This window comes from Bufo bufo, chromosome 6 (genome assembly GCF_905171765.1).
Source record: "Bufo bufo chromosome 6, aBufBuf1.1, whole genome shotgun sequence".
Lineage (NCBI taxonomy): Eukaryota > Metazoa > Chordata > Amphibia > Anura > Bufonidae > Bufo > Bufo bufo.
This window is the reverse complement of record NC_053394.1, coordinates 116,237,136-116,265,045: the sequence shown is the minus strand read 5'-3', so window position 1 is coordinate 116,265,045 and position 27,910 is coordinate 116,237,136. Positions and strand designations below refer to the sequence as shown.

Below are 27,910 nucleotides of genomic sequence, written 5' to 3'. Positions count from 1 at the left end.
TTATCAAACTGGTGTAAAGTAGAACTGGCTTAGTTGCCCATAGCAGCCAATCAGATTCCACCTTTCATATTTGACAGTTCTACTTTACACCAGTTTGATAAATGACCCCAATTATGTCTACTGGGCTCACTATTTTTCAGCAGTATAGTACCTGGGATATTAGGGGGCACCACGGTCACAGTATTGGGGGTGGCGGCAGCATGACACTGTGGGGACACCAGGATGAGGAGGTTGATGGAAAAACGGAGAAATCTAACGTGTCCGTATTACAAACTCTGCAGAGACGAGACGCGGCTGAAAGAATTTGTCATGGCGGTCTAACGGAGGAAAAAAGGAAAGAGAAGGTCTACATGACATGAGATCCCCTTGGATGTAAGAGGTATGTGGTCAAGTATTGGGGGGGGGGGGGGGGCCAGAGAAAGCACCCGCCCTGGTTGCCAAACACCCTAGGCACTCCACTGCTGGTACTGTCACCAACCAGGCGATTATGGGTAATCTAGTCACCAGTCCATAACAGCCTATGTCAGGAAAACCCCTTTGAAGAGGTTGTCCGAGATTTCGATATTGATGACCTATCCTCAGGAGAGTTCATCAATATCAGATCATGGGAGTCTGACTCCTGGCATCCCTGCCGATCAACTGTTTGAAGAGCCTGTTTGAACAGCTGATCAGTGGGGGTCCAGGATGTCAGACCCCCTCCAATCTGATATTGATGACCTATTCTAAGGATAGGTCATCAATATCAGAATTTCAAACAACCCCTTTTAAGAAAAGTAAGTAATATATGGCTTTTTATCAGCTGCCACATCCAGCAAATCTACCTGGCCAGGCAGCAGCATGGATGATCACATTCACAATTGTATTTGCTGTTCCATGTATTACTGCACTCTATCTGGGCGGCATCTCTATATTTGCTTACCTGATCCTCCTGATTCATGAAGGTTAGAAGACAGGGAGAATTGCAATGAGCAGGACTGTGGTACGGTTACACTGACGCCAAATTATGCAGTGGGTCAGGATATGAGTATAATAGTCTATAGTTTTGTTCGTGACGCCAATTGCAGCGTGCGCAGGGTAGACGCCCCAGGCTAGGAATGCCAGAGTGGCGTAATGTCTCTGTATGGTAGTGGCAATGGTGTCAACGGTGTCTCCTACCTGGGTACGGCTGGACTCCTGGATCCTGGCTCACTTGCAATAAATTGAGTGTAGTGCTAGTAGGATTAATAGAGAAATTTTGCAGCAGAAATTGAGATCCAGACCTTTGGTAAAGTTCAAACTTGTCTTTACTGATTGTAACTTTCATCCAAGCAAGATACAGCTTTAGCCTTTGGTCCCAGCAGGTATTGGCAATGGTTGGCAGGAATTTATCTTCTGCTCTATCAACCTGGAGCTTGCAGGAAAGGACGTCTGCTTTGTAGCTCTAAACTGTGGCAGGAATTTGGCTTCTGCACTTTCTATCTTCTGCTGTATGGGGACTGACTAGCTGAGGAGGAATATGGCTTCTCATGGGTTTCTGGAACTTGACTCACAGTTATCTTCTCAGGGTATGCTGTCGTCTTGGAACTGGAGTTTGTCTGCTTGTTTCATCCAGCTGAGGCTGCAGGGCTCAGGCTGGGGATGCTGATCAATGTCTCAGCCGAGACAAGATCCTGGCTTTCTTCTCTATCTCAGGGAGCTCCTAACACGCACACCCTACCCCTAGCAGGGGGTGGGCTACACTCACTCTAACTTCCTTCACTCCCCATGCTGCAGGATATGGGCACAGCCCACTCTGCTCACAGAGGGGGGAGCTAAGCTGGAACAAACTATTCCAGCTTAGATATACTAAACTGAACCTAAGTCCTTGCTAACACATTGCTGCCACCTGCTGGTGAACATGGAAATTACAGCAATAATTAGATTTAACGAGGTTTTATGCACATTTGTGAGGATAAATGTAAAATCATATTAGATCCTCGAAGCGGTCCGACGAAGCACTAGTTCAGCGCGAAATGGCTGTCACCGCCGATCTCCAGTGATAGGCATGTTCCACTCCCCAGCCTGCCTAGATGTCTTCATTTAAGAAGCAATAAAGCTTTGAAGTTTAACCAGCATTGGTGAGTGCCGCACTTATTCTCTCTCATACTACTGTCTTCATAAGAACCTGTTCCTCTGGGTTGCTGAGCACCACACGGGACTTTGTTTGAACGCTGGTTGGTCGTGGTTTGACCGTCTATTGGGGTTGTTTCTGCGACTTACAGTAGTGCCGCCATTTTCTACTTTGTTTCTGACAAAATTAATGCTCTTAGGAGATTGTAGCGGGGTAAAAGAGTTTAGTAACACAACTCTGGGGTGTTACAGAATGTATTACCTATCCATTAATCCTGTTATTGGACCCAAAGCAAAAACCGTATGGACAGGTCAGGAGGATGACGGGCAACTTGACCTGATCTGTCCTGACCACAGTCAATTACTGTAAAGCATCTACAGTACATTCACATACAGTCCTCGAAGAAATATTTAAATTTTGATAGAAGAAATCAAATACTACATAATGTACCAGGAAATCCAGAAATAGGAGTAGACAGAACACAGAGCTATTACTGCATCAGCCTGCACAAAATAACAAGAGGAAAATAACAACATGTTCTTATTCTGCAAAAGCAAATTGTCCCGGGTGGATTGCGGCTCTCGGAAGATCTTCCATCAGCAGTTACTGATTAGCTCTCAATCTGCTGCTGCTGCTGAGGCTTCTTGTACTGATCCACATGTGACTGTCTGGACACAAGCATGCAAGTAAAGATCTAAAGGGTTTGCATACTTTTTCAACCCATTTTTTATGGCTATAAAATAATACATGAAACAACTTTGCAAATGGTATTTATTACAACTCTCCATTTTATGTATACAGCGCCCATGCAGACCCATGTGTCTCCATGATTACAGACTACAGACACTTAAGGCCCCTTTCACACGGGCGAGTATTCCGCGCGGATGCGATGCGTGAGGTGAACGCATTGCACCCGCACTGAATACCGACCCATTCATTTCTATGGGGCCGTTCACATGAGCGGTGATTTTCACGCATGACTTGTGCGTTGCGTGAAAATCGCAGCATGCTCTATATTCTGCGTTTTTCACACAACGCAGGCCCCATAGAAGTGAATGGGGTTGCGTGAAAATCGCAAGCATCCGATTTTCACGCATGGTTGCTAGGTGACAGTCTATTCACTGTATTATTTTCCCTTATAACATGGTTATAAGGGAAAATAATAGCATTCTGAATACAGAATGCATAGTACAATAGCGCTGGAGGGGTTAAAAAAAATTAAAAAATTAGCTCACCTTCTCCTCTTGTTCGCGTAGTTCCCGCTCTCTTTACTTCTTTAATGATGAACTACCGGCTAGGACCTGTGGTGACATCAGATCACATGCTCCAATTACATGGTCCATCACCACGGTGATTGACCATGTGATTGGAGCATGTGATCTGACGTCACCAAAGGTCCTTTAGCCCACAGCTCATCATTAAAGAAGTAAAGAAGAGAGCGGGAAACACGCGAACAAGAGGTGAAGGTGAGTTCATTTTATTTTATTTTTTTTAACCCTCAATTGATCACCTACTAAGCATTCTGTATTCAGAATGCTATTATTTTCCCTTATAACCATGTTATAAGGGAAAATAATAACATCTACACAACACCTAACGGGTTTGGGTACCAAACATGCGTGATTTTTCTCACGCGAGTGCAAAACGCATTACGATGTTTTGCACTCGCGCTGAAAAATCGCGGGTGTTCCCGCAACGCACCCGCACATTTTCCCACAACGCCCGTGTGAAAGAGGCCTAATAGTTCTGTTCTGCAGTCATGTAACTCACACTTCCTGATCAATGGCTGCCTGGCTGTTTCTGTAACTTTAAAGGGTTGGCCACCCTCAGCAGGAAATACTTGGAAATGGGCTACAATAAACAAAAATGCATCACTACTCACATATCATACCTATACTTAGAATCTGACTTTAACAAGCCTTGGGTGATGACAAGGAAATATAGCCAAGCCATCCGTAGCCAGCTGTTTTGGGGTGCTTGCTCCTCATCAGTACGGACTAGGATTCTGGCTGTCTCTGTGTGATGCCTTGCATGCAGCTTAGGTAGAATAATGGCTCCCCCTAAAGAAACCATTCCTGACTTACTGGAAGTGCTCCATGGTTTGGAGACTTATTGGCTTGGGAAAGCAATATGCAAAAAGGTATCTCCCAAGCTGATGGATATTCAGCTTGGCAATTTTCCCTTGTCATGTCCCAAGGCTTTTTAAAAAGTCAGATTTTGACTCATTGGGAGTTCCAAAAGGTGTCACTAGCAAGATGGTTGTTGTCTTTTTCTTGGGAGATACCTCTTTGAATATTGTTTTCCAATGGAGTATTGCCAATACATCTCCATACCATGGACTTTAAGGAGAGTTAGTACAATACCTAAGCTGTATCCAAAGCATCGCACTCAGACAGCCAGAATTTTACTCCATACTGATGAGGGGCAAACACTAGTGATGATCGAGCATGTTTGGCCGAACACATGTTCGGCTCGAGCATCTTGATGCTCGGCACATGGCTGTATTCGGCCGAGTACTGCATCTGCTCGAGCGCCATGATCGAGTCTCCACCCCGCACATTTTGTGGCTGCTACGCAGCCAAGAAACGTACAGCTAAGTACTGCCCTCACTGTAATTCCAGTAGCCATGTTGGCTACTGGCATTACAGTGATTGGCTGGTCGGCACGTGTCATCGGGTGCTATGTAGCACCCGATGACGCATGTTTGGCTCATTCGTAGTCAGGGAGAGCTGAGCATAGGAAGGGACAGAGAGTGTAGGGAGTGTAATTGAATATTTTTTTTGTACAAAAATGTTTCAGAGACCGAAAATTGTGTGACAGCGACAATATATGTTTGTAGCACAACCTGCGCTAAATTGCTCAGTGTTAGGGAGAGCTGAGCATAGGAAGGGACAGACATTGTAGGGAGTGTAATAGGAAGATCTTATACAAAAAAATTTGCATAGAGCCAAAATTCCTTTTAAGGACTATTGTGTGTGACAGCAGCAATATATATTTTTAGCTCATCCTGCGCTAAATACCGTGTAATAGGCCGCTGCGGACAGTTAAATTATTTGCGCCACATCTCCTGTGTAAAGTGTGCTCATCCCTAAAATATCAGTGACATCCAGTACTTTTTCCGTAGACGGTGTCCGCTGCGGACAGTTAAATTATCCGTGCCACATCTCCAGTGTAAAGTGTGCGATCCCAAAAATATCTGTGACATCCAGTGTACTTTTTCAATAGACGGTGTCCGCTGCGGACCGTGAAATTAGCTGCGCCACATCTCCTGTGTAAAGTGTGCGCATCCCTAAAATATCAGTGACATCAAGTGTACTTTTTCCGTAGACAGTGTCTGCTTCTGACAGTGACCCTACCAAGGCCACATCTGTAGTGTAACGTGTGCGCTTCAAAAATTTATCTGTGACATACAATGTAATTTTTCTGTAGACGTTGTCCGCTTCTGACAGTGACCTTACCAGGGCCACATCTGCAGTGTAACGTGTGCGCTTGAAAAATTTATCTGTGACATACAGTACAGACCAAAAGTTTGGACACACCTTCTCATTCAAAGAGTTTTCTTTATTTTCATGACTACGAAGGCATCAAAACTATGAATTAACACATGTGGAATTATATACATAACAAACAAGTGTGAAACAACTGAAAATATGTCATATTCTAGGTTCTTCAAAGTAGCCACCTTTTGCTTGGATTACTGCTTTGCACACTCTTGGCATTCTCTTGATGAGCTTCAAGAGGTAGTCTGTACTGTACATTGTAATTTTTCCGTAGACGGTGTCCGCTTCTGACAGTGACCATACCAGGGCCACATCTGCAGCGCTTCAAAAATGTATCTGTGAGATACAGTGTAATTTGTCAGCTTTGAAACCATACTCCCCCCGGAACCCAAAGACTTTGGTTTCCCGGAAGCAGCTCGGCGGGTCATGGGAATAACGCCACCGGATTGCCGGTTGTCATTGTTTATGGTCGGAACTATCGTCTTCGAACCTCCGACTTTCGTTTTTGATTAATGAAAACATTCTTGGCAAATGCTTTCGCTTTGGTTCGTCTTTCGCCGGTCCAAGAATTTCACCTCTAGCGGCGCAATACGGATGCCCTCGGCCGTCCCTCTTAATCATGGCCCCAGTTCCGAAAACCAACAAAATAGAACCGGGGTCCTATTCCATTATTCCTAGCTGAAGTATTCAGGCGACCCGGCCTGCTTTGAACACTGTAAATGTTTTCAATGGTCAGCTAAGCAGCAGGCACTCTCCCATCATTTTTTAAATGGTCAGCTCAGCAGCAGGCCTCCGCATATAATTTTTTAGAGGGTCAGATCACCTGCAGGCCCTCGCATATAATGTTTTAAAGGGTCAGCTCATCTGCAGGCCCTCACCTACAATCTTTTACAGGGTCAGCTCACCTGCAGGCCCTCACCTAATTATACCTATTAGGTAATTTTCGCGCATGCTGCCTTGCTTGGATGTGGTAGCCGTAGCCGTTTCTCAGGCTCCCTCTTCGGAATCGAACACTAATTCCCCCTTACCCGTGGTCACCGTGGTTGGCGCTAAAAATAACATTGAAAGTTGATAGGGCAGACATCCGAATGGATCGTCGCCGTCACGGGGACGTGCACTCAGCCCCAGGTTATCTAGAGTCACCAAAGTGGCAGCAGGCCCGCGCCCATAATATTTTATATGGTCAGATCAGCAGGCCCTTGCTCCAAATGTTTTTGAGGGTCACCAGCAGGCCATCAATCATAATTTTTCAAGGCTGTGTATGATGCCCTACATTATGTGTAACAAAGGGTGTTTTGGAGTGCTGGTTCCTTGTAATTTTTCCCAGCCCTTTCACTTAGTGCATAGGCTTTATGAGTGTAGGAGTCCCACTACCTGAACAATTGTACCACAATGTGAATGAGGCCCTCCTTTATGTGATATAGAGGTTGTATCTGAGTGCCTCTTCCTTGTAATTTTTGGCAGAACTTGCACTTTATATACAAGTAAATATACAGGAAAGAATGTTTCCTTACAATGTTTCCACTAAAATTGATTTTATCTTCGGTTTTATGCGTATTATTGTCAGTCTGTAAAAGTGACGTACTACTCGGACAACATGGTTCCCAGCAGCGACCTGGGAGTCCAAGATGCATCTAGACATCCTCCCCATGCTGTTCCCGAACCATTTCGGTGTTTTTTTCATCAATTTCAGACCTTTTCCTATGAACCAGGCACCCTCCCCTCTTCAGAGCAGGGGGTGCCTGGTTTCATGCTCTGGTTTTCCCATTGACTTCCATTATACTCGGGTGCTCGGTAGAGCGCCCGAGCATCCCGATGTGTTTGGCCCGAGCACTATGGTGCTCGATCAACACTATCAAGCACCCCAAATCAGCTATCTATGGATGGATATTTGGCTTGGCTATTTTCCCTTGTTATTTCCCAAGGCATGTTAAAAAGTTGGATTTTGACTCATAGGGAGCTACTTCTACAAGGTGGCGCAAATGAGATGGTTCTCTTTCCTTGGGAGATACTTTGCATATTTTTCCATTGATAAAACCATATAATGGCTTGTTCATTTTGGGATGAGTTTCAGTTTTTAGTTCCATCATTTTGAGGTACATATAACCTATTAACTTTTATTAACTCCTTGGAGGAATGGGAAAAAACAGCAATTCCTCCATTGTTTTTTCCACCTTTTAAAATGTGCCTAATTGATGTAGGTCTACAAAATGGCAGACATTGTGGCCTTTAGTAAGCCTGTGTCTATCATGACAACCATCGGCACTCCATTATCACATAGCTCGGATACTGATGGGGGTGACATTCCCTCTGCCAAACCACTTAGCAGTCGCTATTGACCATGGCATCTCAGGGGTTAACAGAGTTATCTGCAATCTAGGCCATTGCAGGAGGGTGTCAATTGTATGCCATAGCTGACACCCACTTCACCAGGCTCGGACAGGCCCACAGGAGAATAGGTAGTGGGCTCCCAGTCTACCAGCATAGTGCAGTGACCAGGATGCGGGTATAATAGTCTATAGTTTTGTTCGTGACGCCAATTGCAGCGTGCGCAGGGTACTAACGCAGGGCCCTTTAAGGTGTTGAAATGCCAGAGTGATGTGATGTCTCTTTTTGGTAGTGGTAATAGTGTCAACGGTGTCTCCTACCTGGGTACGGCTGGACTCCTGGATCTTGGCTCACTTGCAATAAATTGAGGGTAGTGATAGTGGGAGTAATAGAGGAATTTGCAGTAGAAATTGAGATCCAGACTTTTGGTGAAGTTCAAACTTGTCTTTACTGATTGTAACTTTCATCCAAGCAAGATACAGCTTTTGTCTTAGGTCCCAGCAGGTATTGGCAATGGTTGTCAGGGATTTATCTTCTGCTCTATCAACCTGGAGCTTGCAGGAAAGGACGTCTGCTTGTTAGCTCTATACTGTGGCAGGAATTTGGCTTCTGCACTCTCTATCTTCTGCTGTATGGGGACTGACTAGCTGGGAAGGAATGGCTTCTCCTGGGTCTCTGGATTTTACACAGTTATCTTTTCAGGGCATGGTTTCTTCCTGGAACTGGAGTTGTCTGTAACTTTCTGCTTTGTTTCATCCAGCTGAGCTGCAAAGCTCAGACTGGGAATCTGATCAAATCTCAGCACGAGACTTGGTCCTTGCTGTCTTCCCAATGCAGGGAGAGCTAGAACTGGTTCTGTTTTTTTCCTCCCTTGCTGCAGGATGTGGGAAACTCCACTTCCCTTAAGCAGGGGGGCAGAACAGAACAAGATCCTTCCACTCTGAACGGTCAAAACATTAAAACTAATGATGCTTCCACCTGCTGGTCAGCCTGGAACATTACAAGGAAAAAATTACCTTAAACATGGTTTTATGCACATTTGAGAATGGCATGAGCAAAATCTTATGTGATGACAATATAAAGGCCCTTAACAGATAGTAGCAGGGTGGAGAAGTGTAGTAACACAACTCTGGGGTGTTACAATAGCATCTTAACCAGCCTATATACATATAAAAACTGGGTAGATTATTTAAAAACTACCCAGTTTATTATTATAGACAACTTCTAGATACAGAGGCAGGCCAACTAGTATCCTCTTGCCTTCTAGACTTTTTTGCAGGGACCCCCATCATCCTGAGCATCTTATTGCTGGCTATCACTTTCTGAGAAGGTAGTATTTGCATGTAACTGAACAGTGAGCCCCCAAAATTAACTTTACTGGTGGGTCCTAGACACCCCAGCCTGACACTGGCCATCACTGTGCTGTATACACCATTTTGGAACTAAAGCCCAGATGCCCATGACGAAATGGAGCAGGAAAAGGTTAAAAAAATATATTTTTATCTGCCTACAGCTACCGATGGCAGGAGCTCACTGCATAGGAAAAACAATAATAAATCAGTATGCAGTGAGCTCCCCCTAGTGGACATAATTTTTATTTATTTTTTCATTTATTATACCTCAATGGGGAAATGTATGATTGTTGTATGCCAGTTTTGGTGCAAGTCCTGTTTTGCATTTTACAATGCTTGTTTCCATGGTTACGACCACCCTACAATCCATCAGTGGTGGCAGTGCTTGCACACTATAGGGAAAGGCACTAGCCTATGTGCACTCTCACAGTCCCAACCAGCAGAGAGGCCGGTGCTTTTTCCTATAATTCCTATAATGCGTTACCATCAGTGGCGTAGCTATAGGGGTCGCAGCGGTTGCAATTGCGACCGGGCCCCTAAGTAAGGGGGGCCCATGGGCCCCCCAGGAGATAAGCAGTAAATCCCTGGCCCGGGTAGTTTACAACACTTGCGCACTGCAGGCGGCGCCGGCGGCTAAGTTCACAGAGGGGCGGAGGCTCAGCCAGAGGAGGGAGGTCCTGGCCGGACGTGGAGGAGCTCCTTAACCGGCTCCATCCTAGACTCAACCAGAACAACGTGCGGAGGTTTTTTCCTTGTTGCTATGGTGACGGGGACGCTTCTGAAGTGCAGTCCCAGCTCCGCCTCCTTGAACCCGTGCGCAGGAAGTAAGCCGTCTGATGTAAACGGATTGGACGCTGCGCCTGCAGCGCTTATTCGGCCTCACCGCTACTGACGGGAGCAGCTGTCACGGGATCTGGCGGCGGGCCTGAAGCAGGAAGCGACGAAATGGCGGCTGACTTGGTGATCGGCTGGAGCATTTTCGCGGTGGTGCTTCTGGTAGGCGCTGTGTGGTATTAGGGGGCTAGAGGCGAGCTCTGGCATACGGTGCCCGCCCATCCAGGAAGTAGAAGGCGGTGTCGTACTGCAGCCTGTGCCATGGGGTAAACAATGCTGGTGAACCGATTGCGGTACCGCACACGCATCTAAAACATGCTACTCATCTGAGGTTGTAGCTGTACTGAGCAGCTGGGTGTGGCTTCATACAAGTGGGCGTGACTTGACTGTGAACTGTACTTTGGTAGCAGCAATCTCCTTCAGGCAGCCTGAACTACTGTCCACTACTGATGACTCTCCAGTGCCCCCATAATAGTCCCCTAAGAGCATCTCGCACTGTCCACTACTGATGACTCTCCAGTGCCCCCATAATAGTCCCCTAAGAGCATCTCGCACTGTCCACTACTGATGACTCTCCAGTGCCCCCATAATAGTCCCCTAAGAGCATCTCGCACTGTCTACTTCTGATGACTCTCCAGTTCCCCCATAATAGTCCCCTAGGAGAATCCTGCACTGTCCACTACTGATGACTCTCCAGTTCCCCCATAATAGTCCCCTAGGAGAATCCTGCACTGTCCACTACTGATGACACTCCAGTGCCCCATAATAGTCCCCTCAGAGAATCCCACACTGTCCTTAAGGCTATGCTGATATGGTGGGTTTTTGCTACAGATTTCTGTACAGATTCTGCTCTGAAACCCACGCGGCGCCTGCACTGAAAGCGCCGGCCAGAGTCCATGTTGCCAGGGACTATTTCTGTGTGGTTTTCCAGACCATGCCAATAAGTTACAATCCTTTACACACACAACAACAAACACAGAAAAAAACTCTCCTAGCTCCAGAAAACTCAGTATTACATGACTAAGTCCTCAGAAGGGCCCATATGCACTCTCTAGACTTTACCGTAACAATGCCAAATTTCATTTTTTATTTATTTATTTTTTTACCCATCCCCCTTTCCCCCTTTTGTGTTAAGAAGAAAAAAAAGCTCACCTCATCCATTTGGTCACGCTGCGGTGAACACTTGCTGACTGGATGTGCAGGACAGGACCTGCGAGACGTAATTACGCTGGAGCGCAGGTCCTGTCCTGAGCATCCAGTGAGCAGGTGAGTGTTCACCTCAGCGCGACCAAATTAATGAGGTGAGTTCCCCTCCCCCCGAAGATTAGGGGCATTCCTATTACTGGCGGGCACTAATTGGGGGCATTCCTATTACTGGCGGGCACTAATTGAGGGCATTCCTATTACTGGCGGGCACTAATTGGGGGCATTCCTATTACTGGTGGGCACTAATTGGGGGCATTCCTATTACTGGCGGGCACTAATTGGGGTATTATGAATTCTGGGGGCATTATTAATTATGGGGGGGGCACTGATGGAGGCATTAGTATTGCTAGTGGGCCCTCTTGGGGTCATTATTAATACTGGGAGCCACATTATGACTTAGCACTTAACACCCTGTGTTAAGCCATGTCCCCACAACCACACTTTTGGGGTGTGGTTTAACTTGGCCGGTATTTTTTGTTGGGAAAGGTGGCAACCCTAGCTGGGACAGAGTCTGCAGAGCCATCTCATCATGTGGGGATGTGTGTTACAATATAATGCAGTTCTATAGCACTTTACATGACGGTGTTCGGTCCAGAAAGCATACTCCATGTGATGGCCACTTCTCCTCTAGTGTAAACTTACAGCATCATTAATGACCGCTGGTATACTGTCATAATATCAGGAATACGTGGCAGTACATTACTGTACCTGTGGTCAGGCAGAGGTTGCAATAATGCCTGCTCAAGTTACACCTCTGGCTAGAGAGAAGGGGTTAGGTCAAGATTTGGCTTGGGCGGTGCCATTTCAATTTTCTCCTTCCCTGCCACTGGCCCAAAGCAAGGGAAGGGGGGCCCAAGCTGAATTCTTGCACCAGGGCCCATGAGCCTTTAGCTACGCCCCTGGTTACCATGTAACCATGGAAACGAGCAGTGTATAATGTGATGAACCCAGCCAGCAAAGGAAGCAATATGGATAATAACAATATATTAGTAAGTGCCTTGTATTAACTTCCTTTACATAATAAATGCTATTTGCTGAAGTGAGACAACTCCCTTAATGATTCAGGTGTATCATACAGTTATGTTTTTTTTTTTATCAACATGTTTTTATTGAAAATAGTCACGAACAAACATGACAAACAGAAAAACATTAGAGGGGTGGAAAAGGGATGGTGGGAGAAAACATTGAGGAAGAAGTCCTGCTGCAGCAGATAGGGCTCTTCATTGTGTCCGGAGAGCAGCAAAAAATATTGGAGATTTATCATGAGGGAAATTTCTGCATCAATTTTGCAGGAGTCTGTACTGCCATAATTTCTGCCAAATTTATCAAATGTCACATCATGTTTGGTAAATTTGGTGCAAAGCCAACACTTCTTTCTTGAGATGTTTTTCTACTTCCTGTGCCACCCCTTTATAGGAGTAGGATTGAGACAAATTTTGCAACCTTTCAAAAGTTGCAAAAAAATCTGTCTTAAATCAGCTCAACAGGCCAACCATGTCCGCTTTCCCACCCACTTTTCAAAACTGGAGTCAGTGGTGTAAAAAGGCAAAGTATTGCTAAAAAAAATTGTGCAAATAAGCCCAAAAAGTTTCAAAGCCCTAGTTTGCGACTTTTTGAATACAGAATTCTGGAGTGGAGAGCTTGATAACTTTCCTCCACTGCGTCCATAGCAGTTTCAGATTGAGATGCGGTAGTGGGGTAAACAGAGGGAACCGCCTGAGGGTTCAGGTTAGTCCACTATGCAGCAGGTATGAGGAAAAGGCTTTTTTTTTCCAAGGTGCAGAGTCAGTGACCACCACTGCAGTTAGAAGGTGGTGCAGTGATACAGGGCAGTTCACCTGGGGTTTGAAGAGCAGAAAGGAAGGAGAGAAGAGGGGGTTACTGAGGAACACACTTCGAGGGTCCGAAGTAGCAAGGAAAAGAATATGCACAAAATGGATACGAGCACTCAGAATAGGTAGGATTGCTAAACATATGGAATGCTTTAGGTACGAGACTGTATCCTTGATTTGACACGGGTAGACTGTTATTGCAGAGAAGTTTTTTCCCAGTTCATTCATAAAAGAAAGATTATTTTTTCAAAAATAGGTGTCAGGACAGGAGATCTGGTCCCAGCCCGGTTTGCAGGTTGTTTTTGTAAGCAACGGCGGAGATGCTAATGGATTATTTTACTGCTTTAAAAAGCTTTTGAAGAGTCCGATCGGTAGTAAGCTTTGGGCCATGAGAGATCACCACCCCAGTTCCAAAGCAAGAGTGTTATTAATGTTTTCTCTTGAACTGCTCATATATACTTGTTTTTCTATTTAATTTTTTTGGTGGTGGGGGCAATGTTCTGAGAATTCATACTTTGCCCAAGTGATTTTTGCAACCGGTCTAATGGGGCACAAAGTATGGAGAATGTGCTGAGGGTTATTCTCTAGTAACCCAGCATGGAGGACATTTTTATAATTATTCTTATATGTGTAATCATTGTAATTATCATTAGACTCTTTCTTCTAGATTTACATTTTACTGTTGTTCGGGGGAATTATGCGCCGTATGCGCGGTCCTGCAGGAACACACATAATAAGAGAATCGTGGCTCCCTGTTTCTAAGCAACAAACTCTTTGCCATTATTATAGGGAAACCTGACTTGTTTCTCAGATTTTCTCAGTCATTCTTGTTTGATACTTCAAGGTTCAACTGCTGTTACTGGATCACAACAACTGTGAGTGTGACCATGGCAGCCTTGTCTACAGGCCCGACAGACCCCTGTAAAATCAATTCTTCTATTATAAGATGTAGGATTGACTGGTGTCAGTTTGACAATACACTGTTGGTACTGGGTCAGTTCTCCTCTTTGCTTCCATTCACCAATTTTTGTGGGTCACAGTAATGGCTAGTTGCCATTCAGGAATCTCAATTATTGAAGGCTTGATGATGTGCCACACAAAGTTTTTATGATATATGCCCACCCTGCTCACTACAATGTGTTCTTAGCCTGAGTGACCAGACTAAAGCACTGGAATTAGGTAGATTGAAGGACCTGAATTATGCAGACTGTCTCCAGACTAAAGCCACTTAACAGCTACTCAGTGGTGACAAGTTTCAGAGAAATCATATAAGGCACAAGTCAGATTTTCATTGCTCATTGACTAGGGTCTTTCTCTTTATCATGAATTTCAGCGTCGTCTTATTTGATTCATTAGGTCTTGCTTATTGGCCTTTCTGCCTTATCCATAGCTGCATTATCCATAGTCTTTTGCCAAAATGTTGTGTCAAAAAAGAGTAAAAAAAACCATGAATAACAAATACACTGATTGGCTTGAGCTGATCCTTTTTGTCCATCACGTAGAAGCTACTGTTGTCTACAGCATTTAGATCTCTCTTTAGTAGGTAATATTGAATATAAGGAGACGCTAAATTGAATAGCCTACCCACTAATTTTAGTGAGACTAGTTGACCAGTTGTACTGTATACTGGAGCATCATGACTGTCTCCCAAAAGAACATGTGAAGGAAATATTGTAAGCCAGTGCTAGAGATGTCTGTATTAAGAATACATACAGTTGCAAGAAAAAGTATGTGAACCCTTTGGAATGATATGGATTTCTGCACAAATTGGTCATAAAATGTGATCTGATCTTTATCTAAGTCACAACAATAGACAATCACAGTCTGCTTAAACTAATAACACACAAAGAGTTAAATGTTACCATGTTTTTATTGAACACACCATGTAAACATTCACAGTGCAGGTGGAAAAAGTATATGAACCCTTGGATTTAATAACTGGTTGAACCTCCTTTGGCAGCAATAAGTTCAACCAAACATTTCCTGTAGTTGCAGATCAGACGTGCACAACGGTCAGGAGTAATTCTTGACCATTCCTCTTTACAGAACTGTTTTAGTTCAGCAATATTCTTGGGATGTCTAGTGTGAATCGCTTTCTTGAGGTCATGCCACAGCATCTCAATCGGGTTGAGGTCAAGACTCTGACTGGGTCACTCCAGAAGGCGTATTTTCTTCTGTTTAAGCCATTCTGTTGTTGATTTACTTCTATGCTTTGGGTCGTTGTCCTGTTGCAACACCCATCTTCTGTTGAGCTTCAGCTGGTGGACAGGTGGCTTTAAGTTCTCCTGCAAAATGTCTTGATAAACTTGAGAATTCATTATTCCTTCGATGATAGCAATCCGTCCAAGCCCTGACGCAGCAAAGCAGCCCCAAACCATGATGCCCCCACCACCATACTTCACAGTTGGGATGAGGTTTTGATGTTGGTGTGCTGTGCCTCTTTTTCTCCACACATAGTGTTATGTGTTTCTTCCAAACAACTCTAATTTGGTTTCATCTGTCCACAGAATATTTTGCCAGTACTGCTGTGGAACATCCAGGTGCTCTTGTGCAAACTGTAAACGTGCAGAGGCAGTGGCTTCCTCTGTGGTATCCTCCCATGAAATCCATTATTGTTTAGTGTTTTACGTATCGTAGTTTCGCTAACAGGGATGTTAGCATATGCCAGAGAATTTTGTAAGTCTTTAGCTGACACTCTATGATTCTTCTTCACCTCATTGAGCAGTCTGTGCTGTGCTCTTGCAGTCATCTTTACAGGACGGCCACTCCTAGGGAGAGTAGCAGCCGTGCTGAACTTTCTCCATTTATAGACAATTTGTCTTACCGTGGACTGATGAACAGCAAGGCTTTTGGAGATACTTCTATAACCCTTTCCAGCTTTATGCAAGGCAACAATTCTTAATCGTAGGTCTTCTGAGAGCTCTTTTGTGCAAGGCATCATTCACATCAGGCAATGCTTCTTGTGAAAAGCAAACCCAGAACTGGTGTGTGTTTTTTATAGGGCAGGGCAGCTGTAACCAACACCTCCAATCTCATCTCATTGATTGGACTCCAGTTGGCTGACACCTCACTCCAATTAGCTCTTGGAGATGTCATTAGTCTAGTGGTTCACATACCTTTTCCACCTGCACTGTGAATGTTTACAAGGTGTGTTCAATAAAAACATGGTAACATTTAATTATTTGTGTGTTATTAGTTTAAGCAGACTGTGATTGTCTATTGTTGTGACTTAGATGAAGATCAGATCACATTTTATGACCAATTTGTGCAGAAATCCATATAATTCCAAAGGGTTCACATACTTTTTCTTGCAACTGTACATGCTAAGCTGAGGCAAGAAAAGCTGTCAACAAAATAAGCATTCAGACTAGAGCTATCTAATGTACTTGGTCAGCCTAAAGGTGCATTTAGATGGCCCGAGAATTGTGCAGATTATCAGGAATGACTATTCCTGCAAATGGTCGTTCCCAACAATCTGCCCATGTTAGGCTACTTTCACACTGGCGTTTCTGGGTCCGCTTGTGAGATCCGTTTCAGGGCTCTCACAAGTGGCCCAAAACGGATCAGTTCAGCCCCAATGCATTCTGAATGGATAAGGATCTGTTCAGAATGCATCAGTTTGGCTGTGTTTGGTCTCCGTCACTCAAGCGCAGCTTGCAGCGTTTTGGTGTCCGCCTGACGATGCGGAGCCAAACGGACTTACAATGTAAGTCAATGGGGACGGATCCCAATATGATGCAATTGAAAACGGATCCGTCCTCTATTGACTTTCAATGTAAGTCAAGACGGATCCGTTTTGACTTTTTTTTTTATGAATAATGCAAACGGATCTGTTATGAACGGATACATGCGTTTGCATTATCGGTGCGGATCCGTCTATGCAGATACAAGACGGATCCGCACCGAACGCCAGTGTGAAAGTAGCCTAAATGTATCGCCAATCGCCCAATGAATGAGCGGAATCCCCCTTAAGACCATGGACCTTTACTGATAAGAATGAAAATAGAATAGAACTTTTGACAATGGAAGAAACTGTAAAATCCGTGTCGAAGTTGTCAGCTGTCACATTGACCTGCCGGCCTACAGAGAATCAGCAGCGTTACATAAGCAGGTCGATGCTTGTGTTGCTGTAGTCAGAACAATGACAGTGAAAAAATGTGTGCGAGGTGACATTACATAATGATGGAAAGGATGGAACAAAATATAGAAATTATAATTTCCAAATGTTTTCCGAACTTAGGAATGTGCATTGTAGATGCATTCCGAGAAATTATTCTCATGGTCATATCATCCAAAATGCATTTCTATTCAGGGGGCATATCTTAGAAAGTTTATAGAGCATATAATAGAATTGTATTATGATCGTGACCAGTGGACGGGTCATGTTGAGACTTGTCGTGTTCTATGTATAGAGCGTAATAAAAATGTATTATGGTCATGTCTAGTGGTGGGGTCATGTTAGGGGTTGTAGCGTTAGAATAGAATGATATTATTGTCATTTTAGTGGCTGAGTCATGTGGGAGGTTAAAGAGGTTTTCCAGGTTTTTAATATTGATGGCTTATCCTCAGGATAGGTTATCAATATGAGACTGGCAGAGATCCAACTCCCGACACACCTGTTGATCAGCTGTTTGAGGAAGCTGCGGCGCTCAGGTCATGTTGGAGATGGTAATGCTGTATAGTGTAGTGGAGTATAATGTATAGAGTATAATGTAATTGCATTAGATCTTGTTATGTTGCGAGTTGTAGTGTTCTATGTGAAGAGTATAAAAGAATTGTATTATGGTCATATAAAATGGTTTGGTTATGTTGAGGGTTGTTGTGTACCATGAACAATTACCAAGCACAGCCCCTTCCAACAGAATTGTATTAAAGGTGTTATCCAAGACTGAATAACCCCCAGCCACACACACACACACACACAATGCCTGGACCGTCGACACTGAGCATACTGGTCCCCGACTCTGATTCCCACCTGGATCGCTCCATGGCCGCCTTAACATCTTCCCTAGCTGCAGAAAACAACATCTGTTGATGGAGCGGCCGTGGAGGTGACCTGCCCCCTTGCGTCACGTGTATTTAGTCTTGGATAACCCCTTAAAGATTAATTTTAGTGGTGAGATCATGTTGGGGATGGTAATGCTGTATAGAGTAACACTGTCCAGGTACCCGAACACAGACATTGGCGTGAAAGTCCGTGTTCGGAGTTTAAATAAAGCTTGTTGAAAGACTGTAGCGCATGCCAATCAACAAGCATTTAAGCTGTGGGCACTTGGAAGCCATCCCAGTTACGTCTAGTATTGGCATGGCTGTGATTGGCTGGCGCACCATGTGACCCTGCATGCATAAATGCCGGATCACGTGGTGCGCCGCCATTCTGCTCTAACTAGTGTAGGCACAGGACACTGCTGCACACAGGGACAGTGTTAATCTTTTATGTTTTTTTTTAATAAGTCTGTGGATGACCTGTAGCCATTTTTGGTCGGTGCAATACTAGTCCTTTGCACCAGTGACACAGAAATAAAATACTTAATTGGGCTGTTAATTCTGTGGTTGACCTAAAGCAGGGGTGCACAACGTTTCCTGGTTGGGGGCCACATTGCCAGACTGAACCAATGACGAGGGCCGAAATAAAAATTTAAAGGTGTATTAACAACTGAAACATTGTACATATGGCATATTAAACACACATTATATACCATTAATGTCTAGTTACACTTCCAGGACTCCATCTAATGGGAGAATTACATGAAAAATACATGTGAGCAGCCACAAGACATAGGCATACATGTCTGTTACCAGATGGTTGGGGGCCGCACAGAATGGTATCAAGGGCCGCATGTGGCCCCCGGGCCGCAGGTTGTGCACCCATGACCTAAAGTCATTATTGGGGTTCAAAACTCTGCATTTTCATCCGTCTTAGGGCTCATGCACAGGACCGTGTGCTGGCCGGGCCCGCGCTGAGGACCACAAATTGCAGTCCGCAATGCGGGGCACCGACCGTAGGGCAGCCACATGCAGATCGCGGACCCGATCACTTGAATGGGGTCTGCAATCCGCATCCGATGGTTCGCACCGCAAAAAAGTACTTTTTTGCGGTACGGAGGCACGGACAGAAAACCTTTCGATCCGTGCCTCCATTCCGCACCGCATCTCCCAGATTGCAGACCCATTCAAGTAAATTGGTCTGCATCCGTGATGCGGGATGCACACTGCCGATGCTGTGTATTGCGGACCCACTGTATGCGAGCCACAATACGGCCATGGCCAGGCAACGGCAGTGTGTATGAGCCCTTACTGTTATAAGACAGTTAATCAGTCTATTCATTGTGTCGGTGACATAAAGCAATTTTTTTCATTTAATTACACCGCATTTTCATCCGTCTAAAGCCTCATGCACACGTCCGTGAAACACGGACTGTGTGATACCGGCCTGGATTTCTTCACGGACATGTGCATGAGGCTTAGCTGTTATAAGACAGTTAATCAGTCTGTTAATTGTGTAGGTGACATAAAGCAATTTTTGGGGGTTCATCACACCGTATTTTCATCCATCTGTTATAGGAGGTTTAATTAGTCTGTTAATTGTGTCAGTGACACAAAGCAATTTTGGGGGTTCATCACACTGCCTTTGCATCCGTTTAACTGTAATAGGATATTTAATTAGTCTGTTAATTGTGTCGGTGACACAAAGCAATTTTTCTTATAACACCGCATTTTCATCTGTCTTGCTGTAATAGCAGAGTAAATCAGTCTGTTAATTGTGTCGGTGACATAAAGTAATTTTTGGGGGTTTCAAAGTCCACCATTGCATCTGTCTTACTGTAATAGGAGAGTTAATCAGTATGTTAATTGTGTTGTGACCAATAGCCATTTTTTTGGGTGCAAAACATTTTATTTTCATCTGTGACACAGAAATATAATTGTTCATCTGTCAGCCAATTTGGTGGGTGACCGTAAAAAAAAAGGGGAGGAGCATCAACTAGGTGATGTGGCTGTGGTCATGGTGCTGCTGGTGTTGGTGCTGCTGTAGGGAGAGGACGTTGTTTATCTGAGCCAGCTACGCGCCCTAATGGAACACCTTCTTCTGGTGCACGCAGGAGACAGGAGGCTCTGTGTCATTTTATAGGCCCGAATACCGCTCTACGAATGGTGAGGCCAAAACAAGTAGAGGTGGTAGTAGAATGAATGGCTGATAGTGCCTCTAGTTCCTTCACATTGTCTTCCACTCGGTCCCCTGCTGAAAGCGCAGAGTTGGCACCGGTGGCCCATGGGCCTCTGTCTTCCACCTAAACCCCTGCTGAGCATGCAGTAGTCACTTATGCTTTTTGCTGACTCTGCTGGCAGTTTCCGTGTGCCTCCACCAAGCCCTGCTCCAGAACTGGAATAGATTGAGTGCACTGATGCCCAACCACTTATGTTTCAGGATGTAGGAGGACCGCCGCAGCGAGTCTCTGCTTGTGATGACGAAACATAGTTGTCAACTGCTGCGGCTTTATGCACTGTGCAGGGGTGAGGAGTTGGTGGAAGATGATGTGGAGGATGATGATGTCCTAGACCTCACATGGCATCCAGGTCATCAGTGTGATGTGTGCAGTCCAGAGGAAGAGGTGCGAATCATGCAGCGCCAGCCGCCCAGCAAAAGAGGGAGCAGGGTGCAAAAGTAGAGCAGCCGGCCACCAGCTAGCACGCCTGCTACTGCCCAACGTGCCGAGGGACAGAGCCTGAAGCAAGGCATAAATGTTCTAAACCTGTGCACCACCTGCATGACCAGGCATCTAACTGCAAAGCACGAGCTGCAGTGGAGTAGACACCTGAAAAACTACAAAAGATCTGAGGTTCCTTCTACTCCCTCTTCTGCTGCGTCTCGGTTTCTTCCTCCCCCTCTGGAGTGACAGGGCCATTTGGAACCACTCAAGTTGAGGATGTTACAGCAACACCACCACCACCAGTGTCACCGAGCATCTCAACACTGTCCCATGGAAGAGTTCAGCTGTCCATCCCCAAACACTGGAGAGAAAGAGGAAGTAGTCCCCTACCCTGGCCCTGAATGCCAGCCTTTGAAATGTTGCCATGCTGTCTGGTGGAGACAGCATTTTTGAGAAAGTGTGTTCTGCGCAACGCCATCAGTAGCAAGGTCAACATAACCAGCGATACGTGGACCAGTAAGCACGGGCAGGAATGTTATATCTCCTTAACTGCCCACTGGGTAAATTGTATTGACGGCTGGGCCCGAGGGGAAAAGTGGTTTGGCGCGCGTCCTACCGCCACCGAGGATTGCTGGATGTTTCTCTGTGCCTCCTGTTGCCTTCTCCTCCTACTCTGCTTCCTCCTCCTGTTCCTCCTCTAACGCCTCCGCATCACGTCAGCACAACACCTGCACCACCAACTTCAGCACAGCCAGAGGGAAACGACAGCAGGCTGTTCTGAAACTCATCTGTTTGGGAGAAAGACCCCACACCGAGCAGGAGCTGTTGGTGGGCATGGAGGAACAGACTGATGAATGGTTGGTGTCACTGAGCCTCAAGCCCGGCCAGGTGGTGTGCGACAACGGGCGAAATCTCGTAGCAGCTCTAGGCCTAGCCAGTTTGACGCACATCCCTTGCCTGACACATGTGCTGAATTTGGTGGTGCTGAGGTTCCTGAAAAATTACCCCAATATGTCAGAGCTGCTGCAGAAAGTACAGGCCATCTGTGTGCACTTTCAGCATTCTCACCCTGCTGCTGGTCATCTGTCTGCACTGCAGCGTAACTTCTGCCTTCCCTCTCATCGGTTCATATGCGATGTACCCACAAGGTGGAACTACATAGATAGTGAAGTTTCAGCTCGCGCACGGGTGAGTCGCTCTGCGGAAAAGCACCACTTCATCGCCAGCGAGTGGGCCTCCATTTGGGGCGTGTGTGCCGTGCTGCACTGTTTTGATTACTCTACCAACAGGGCCAGCGATGATTATGCCTTCCTCAGCGTTACTATCCCACTTCTATGTCTCCTTGAAAAAAAACGCTTCGGGCGATGATGGATGAGGATGTGGCACAGGAGAAAGAGGAAAAGGAACAGGGATCATTCCCACGGTTATCAGGCCAGTCGTCCACAGGTGGGTCGGCGGGTGGGTTCCTGCACCAACAGCGGCCACGTACACAACTGTCCAGCCAGGACACAGTTTTGAAGGATGAGGAGGATGATGAGGAGGAGGAGGAGGAGGATCCGCGTTCACAGCAGGGTAGCACCCAAATCAGCTCACGGGCATCACTGGAGCATGGTTGGGAGGATACAGAGGACACAGACAATACACCTCACACAGAGGACAGCTTGTTGTTGCCTCTGGGCAGCCTGGCACACATGAGTGACTACATGCTGCAGTGCGTGCGCAATGACCGACGAGTTGCCCTCATTCTTACCACTGTTGATTACTGGGTGGCCACCCTGCTGGATCCCTGCTACAAGGACAATGTGCCGAGCTTACTTCCATCACTGAAGTGCAATTGGAAGATGCAGAAGTACAAACGCACGCTGGTAGACGCGCTACTGATGGCATTCCCACCTGACAGCGGGGGCTCAGTGGAAGCACGAGGCGGAGGTGCAGGAGGAAGTTGCCAACGCAGCTGGGGCATTGCCACCACCTCAGAAGGGAGGGTTAGCAAGCTTTGTCAGCACACCACAATATCCAGCACCACCATCTGATAAGGACCGTCTTAGCAGGAGGCAGCGTTTCAGCAACATGGTGGAACAGTACGTGTCCACACGTCTGCTCATACTGACTCATGGTTCTGCCTCGTTTAACTTCTGGGTCTCCAAATTGGGCACATGGCCTGAGCTTGCCCTTTATGCCGAACATATGTTTAGCACTCCGGGGGGGGGTTATCGTGGACAGGCGCATCCACTTATCCACAGCCGACGTGGACGAGCTCATGGTCATTAAAATGAACCAGGCATGGATCCCACAGGACTTGTCCGTACAGGATATGGGATAACTATCTGTTCAGTGGGAGTCCAACTGTTGAGACTCCCAAAGATCCTGAGAACAGGGGTCCTGTTCCCACATCTTGATGGAGTGAGAGGTTGCACGAGCACCCTGCTGTTCCATTCATTCTCTATGGGACTGCTAGAGATAGCCAAGCGCAACATTTGGCTATTTCCAGTAGGTCTATGGAGAATGAATGGAGCAGCAGGACACATGTGGATGCCATTCTATCAGGACACTGGAACAGGATCCCGATTCTCAGGATTGGTAGGGGTCCAGCGGTCAGACCCCAACCAATCAGTTAGTTATCCCCTATCCAAAGAGGCACAACCCCTTTTATAGGGCTTTCTGGAAGTGACATATTCCCTGTGATCTGACCTCCTTTTTCTGCCATTGATGGAAGTATTCTTAATTAGTACAATAATTAGCAATATAATAGTTGACTTATTCTGGATCCAGAAACTGCTATACCGGATACATTCTAAATCTGTGGCCCACCTGAGTATATGTTATACTATAAAATATGACACTTCAGGAGACCTTCCCCCTCTTTACAGCTGGTCTTTTATGCTTTCAATAGATACGATTTTTCCAGCTGGAGAATGACCTTTTTAAGTTGTTGACCTTTAAGCCCATTCTCTGATGTTGTGCTCTTGTTTACTGTACGTTATAGATACTGTACTTTTTTTTAAAGATCACGATAAAATAACTTACCCTGAGATCCGCTGACTTGGTGTGCCCCACGTGTATCCCTTCATCCAAAAATATGATCAGGTGGTGTCTGCCACAAGCAAAGGCTAAATATTGTCTGAAGAACAGCATAATTAGTATGCGAGGGTTCTATATTGAGCTCTCACATGGATGCCAGGCTCAAAATGATCAATTTCATTTAAATATTAATGTAGAAAATCCACAGATGTGAGTTCTACATAGATTATAGCAACAAACCATTAAACATAAGGAAAAGAACGTGCACGATCTGGCCAGGAATCCGCACATGGCCACATCTGACTAAAGACATGTGTCTCTCAAGAAGATAGGTTATTGTAAGGGACCAAAGAAGGGCCCATTAAATCACTATATGGTATTAGTAGCTAACCTAAGATGTATAGGATGTGACATGAGTAACCTGAAATTACTGGGCCAAATAGCAGGCCCCCTAACATGTACTATTTATAATTCTGGGCCCCTCAGACACCATGACCTGGGTGCAAGGGCTACCTTTACACCCTCTAGATATAGGGAAAATATTGCATTTTTATTCCATGGTTAACACACTAACAGATGTGTGTGTGTGTGTGTGTGTGTGTGTGTGTGTGTGTATATATATATATATATATATATATATATATATATATATATATATATATATAGTGGATATAAAAAGTCTACACACCCCTTTTAAAATGTCAGGTTTCTGTGATGTAAAAAAATCGAGACAAAGATAAATCATTTCAGAACTTTTTCCACCTTTAATGTGACCTATAAACTGTACAACTCAATTGAAAAACAAACTGAAATCTTTTAGGTAGAGGGAAGAATAAATATAAAAATAAAATTATATGGTTGCATAAGTGTGCACACACTTAAACTAATACTTTGTTGAAGCACCTTTTAATTTTATTACAGCACTCAGTCTTTTTGGGTATGAGTCTAGCAGCATGGCACATTTTGACTTGGCAAGATTTGCCCACTCTTCTTTTCAAAAACACTCCAAATTTGTCAGATTGCGAGGGCATCTCCTGTGCACAGCCCTCTTCAGATCACCCCACAGATTTTCAATCGGATTCAGGTCTGGACTCTGGCTGGGCCATTCCAAAACTTTAATTTTTTTTCTGGTGAAGCTATTCCTTTGTTGATTTGGATGTATACTTTGGGTCGTTGTCATGATGAAAGATGAAGTTCCTCTTCATGTTCAGCTTTCTAACAGAAGCCTGAAGGGATTGTGCTAATATTGACTGGTATTTGGAACTGTTCATAATTCCCTCTAGCTTAACTAAGGCCCCAGTTCCAGCTGAGGAAAAACAGCCCCAAAGCATGATGCTGCCACCACCATGCTTCACTGTGGGTATGATGTTCTTTTGGGGATGTGCAGTGTTGTGACTTTTCAAAAATGAAATTAGTCATAAATGAGTCCTTATCAGACTGGAACGGATTACATGGAGTCCAGGAGAAATGGGACTACTTAAAAGGTGCATTATTGAAGGCAACAGAAAATTGCATTAGACTTGTCAGTAAAAGCAAAAAAAGGAAGAGACCACTGTGGTACTCAGCAGAAGTGGCCCAAATCATTAAAAATAAAAAGCTAGAATTTTGTAATTATAAAAAAACCCAGAGCAATGAAGATAAGGAAATCTACAAGATTAGGCAGAGAGAGGCCAAGCAAGTTATAAGAACTTCTAAAGTGCAGGCAGAAGAAAAACTAGCTCAGTCTATGAAAAAAGGGGATAAGACATTCTTCAGATATATAAATGAAAAAAGGAAATTAAAACAGGGAATAACTAAATTAAAAACAAAGGACTGAAGGTATGTAGAAGAGAATAAAGGGCTAGCCGACTGCCTTAATAAATACTTCTGTTCAGTTTTTACAAAAGAAAAAGGAGAAGGACCTCCACTAGAAAGGATGACTAATAAATTATTTGATGCATGTATCTTTACAGAGGAAGATGTTCTAAGTTTGCTGTCTAAGGTGAAGACAAATAAGTCACAGGGGCCTGATGAGATACACCCAAAATTATTAAAAGAGCTTAGTGGTGAGCTGGCAAAACCGCTAACAGATTTATTTAACCAATCATTAGTAACAGGAGTCGTCCCGGAAGATTGGAAATTGGCAAATGTCGTGCCCATTCACAAGAAAGGTAGTAGGGAGGAATCGAGCAACTATAGACCAGTGAGTCTGACATCAATAGTAGGCAAATTAATGGAAACCCTATTAAAGGATAGGATTGTGGAACATCTAAAATCCCATGGATTGCAAGATGAAAAACAACATGGGTTTACTTCAGGGAGATCATGTCAAACAAATCTTATAGATTTTTTTGACTGGGTGACTAAAATAATAGACGGTGGAGGTGCAGTAGACATCGCATATCTAGATTTTAGTAAGGCTTTTGACACTGTCCCACATAGAAGACTTATCAATAAACTGCAGTCATTGAGCATGGACTCCCATATTGTTGAGTGGATTAGGCAGTGGCTGAGTGACAGACAGCAGAGGGTTGTAGTCAATGGAGAACATTCAAAACAAGGTCATGTTACCAGTGGGGTTCCACAGGGATCTGTACTGGGACCAATTTTGTTTAATATCTTCATAAGTGATATTGCAAAAGGACTCGATGGTAAGGTTTGTCTTTTTGCTGATGACACAAAGATATGTAACAGGGTTGATGTTCCTGGAGGGAAACGCCAAATGGAAAAGGATTTAGGAAAACTAGAAGAATGGTCAGAACTCTGGCAACTGAAATTTAATGTGGATAAGTGCAAGATAATGCACCTGGGGCGTAAAAACCCAAGGGCAGAATATAGAATATTTGACACAGTCCTGACCTCAGTATCTGAGGAAAGGGATTTAGGAGTAATTATTTCAGAAGACTTAAAGGTGGGAAGACAATGTAATAGAGCAGCACGAAATGCCAGCAGAATGCTTGGATGTATAGGGAGAGGTATAAGCAGTAGAAAGAGTGAAGTGCTTATGCCGCTGTACAGAACACTGGTGAGACCTCACTTGGAGTATTGTGCGCAGTACTGGAGGCCATATCTCCAGAAGGATATAGATACTCTAGAGAGAGTTCAGAGAAGAGCTACTAAACTAGTACATGGATTGCAGGATAAAACTTACCAGGAAAGGTTAAAGGACCTTAACATGTATAGCTTGGAAGAAAGAAGAGACAGAGGGGATATGATAGAAACTTTTAAATACATAAAGGGAATCAACTCGGTAAAGGAGGAGAGCATATTTAAAAGAAGAAAAACTACCACAAGAGGACACAGTTTTAAATTAGAGGGGCAAAGGTTTAAAAGTAATATAAGGAAGTATTACTTTACTGAGAGAGTAGTGGATGCATGGAATAGCCTTCCTGCAGAAGTGGTAGCTGCAAATACAGTGAAGGGGTTTAAGCATGCATGGGATAGGCATAAGGCTATCCTTCATATAAGATAGGGCCAGGGACTATTAATAGGATTCAGATATATTGGGCAGACTAGATGGGCCAAATGGTTCTTATCTGCCGACACATTCTATGTTTCTATGTTTTTGCGCCAAACATATCTTTTGAAATTATGGCCAAAAAGTTCAACCTTGGTTTCATCAGACCATAACACCTTTTCCCACATGCTTTTGGGAGACTTCAGATGTGTTTTTGCAAAATGTAGCCTGGCTTGGATTTTTTTCTTCGTAAGAAAAGACTTTCGTCTTGCCACTCTACCCCATAGCCCAGACATATGAAGAATACAGGAGATTGTTGTCACATGTAGCACACAGCCAGTACTTGCCAGATATTCCTGCAGCTCCTTTAATGTTGCTGTAGGCCTCTTGGTAGCCTCCCAGACCAGTTTTCTTCTAGTCTTTTTATCAATTTTGGAGGGACGGCCAGTTCTTGGTAATGTCACTGTATGTGTATGTATGTATGTATGTATGTGTATATATATATATATATATATATATATATATATATATATATATATATATATATATATATATATATATCCGGAAAAATGAGCGGCACTCCAATGGATAAAAATTGAAACAATGTAAATATATACTATTGACATATAATGATAAAAGTGCAAATCAAAAGAAAAAGGGGGA

At 44.5% G+C, this 27,910-nt stretch overlaps 1 protein-coding gene across 1 annotated transcript in view; it reads left to right on the top strand.

Moving 5' to 3' along the window:
• Nucleotides 1-27,910, top strand: part of PHACTR3 (phosphatase and actin regulator 3) — a 196,221-nt gene that overhangs the window by 63,096 nt on the left and 105,215 nt on the right. The window lies entirely within an intron of this gene.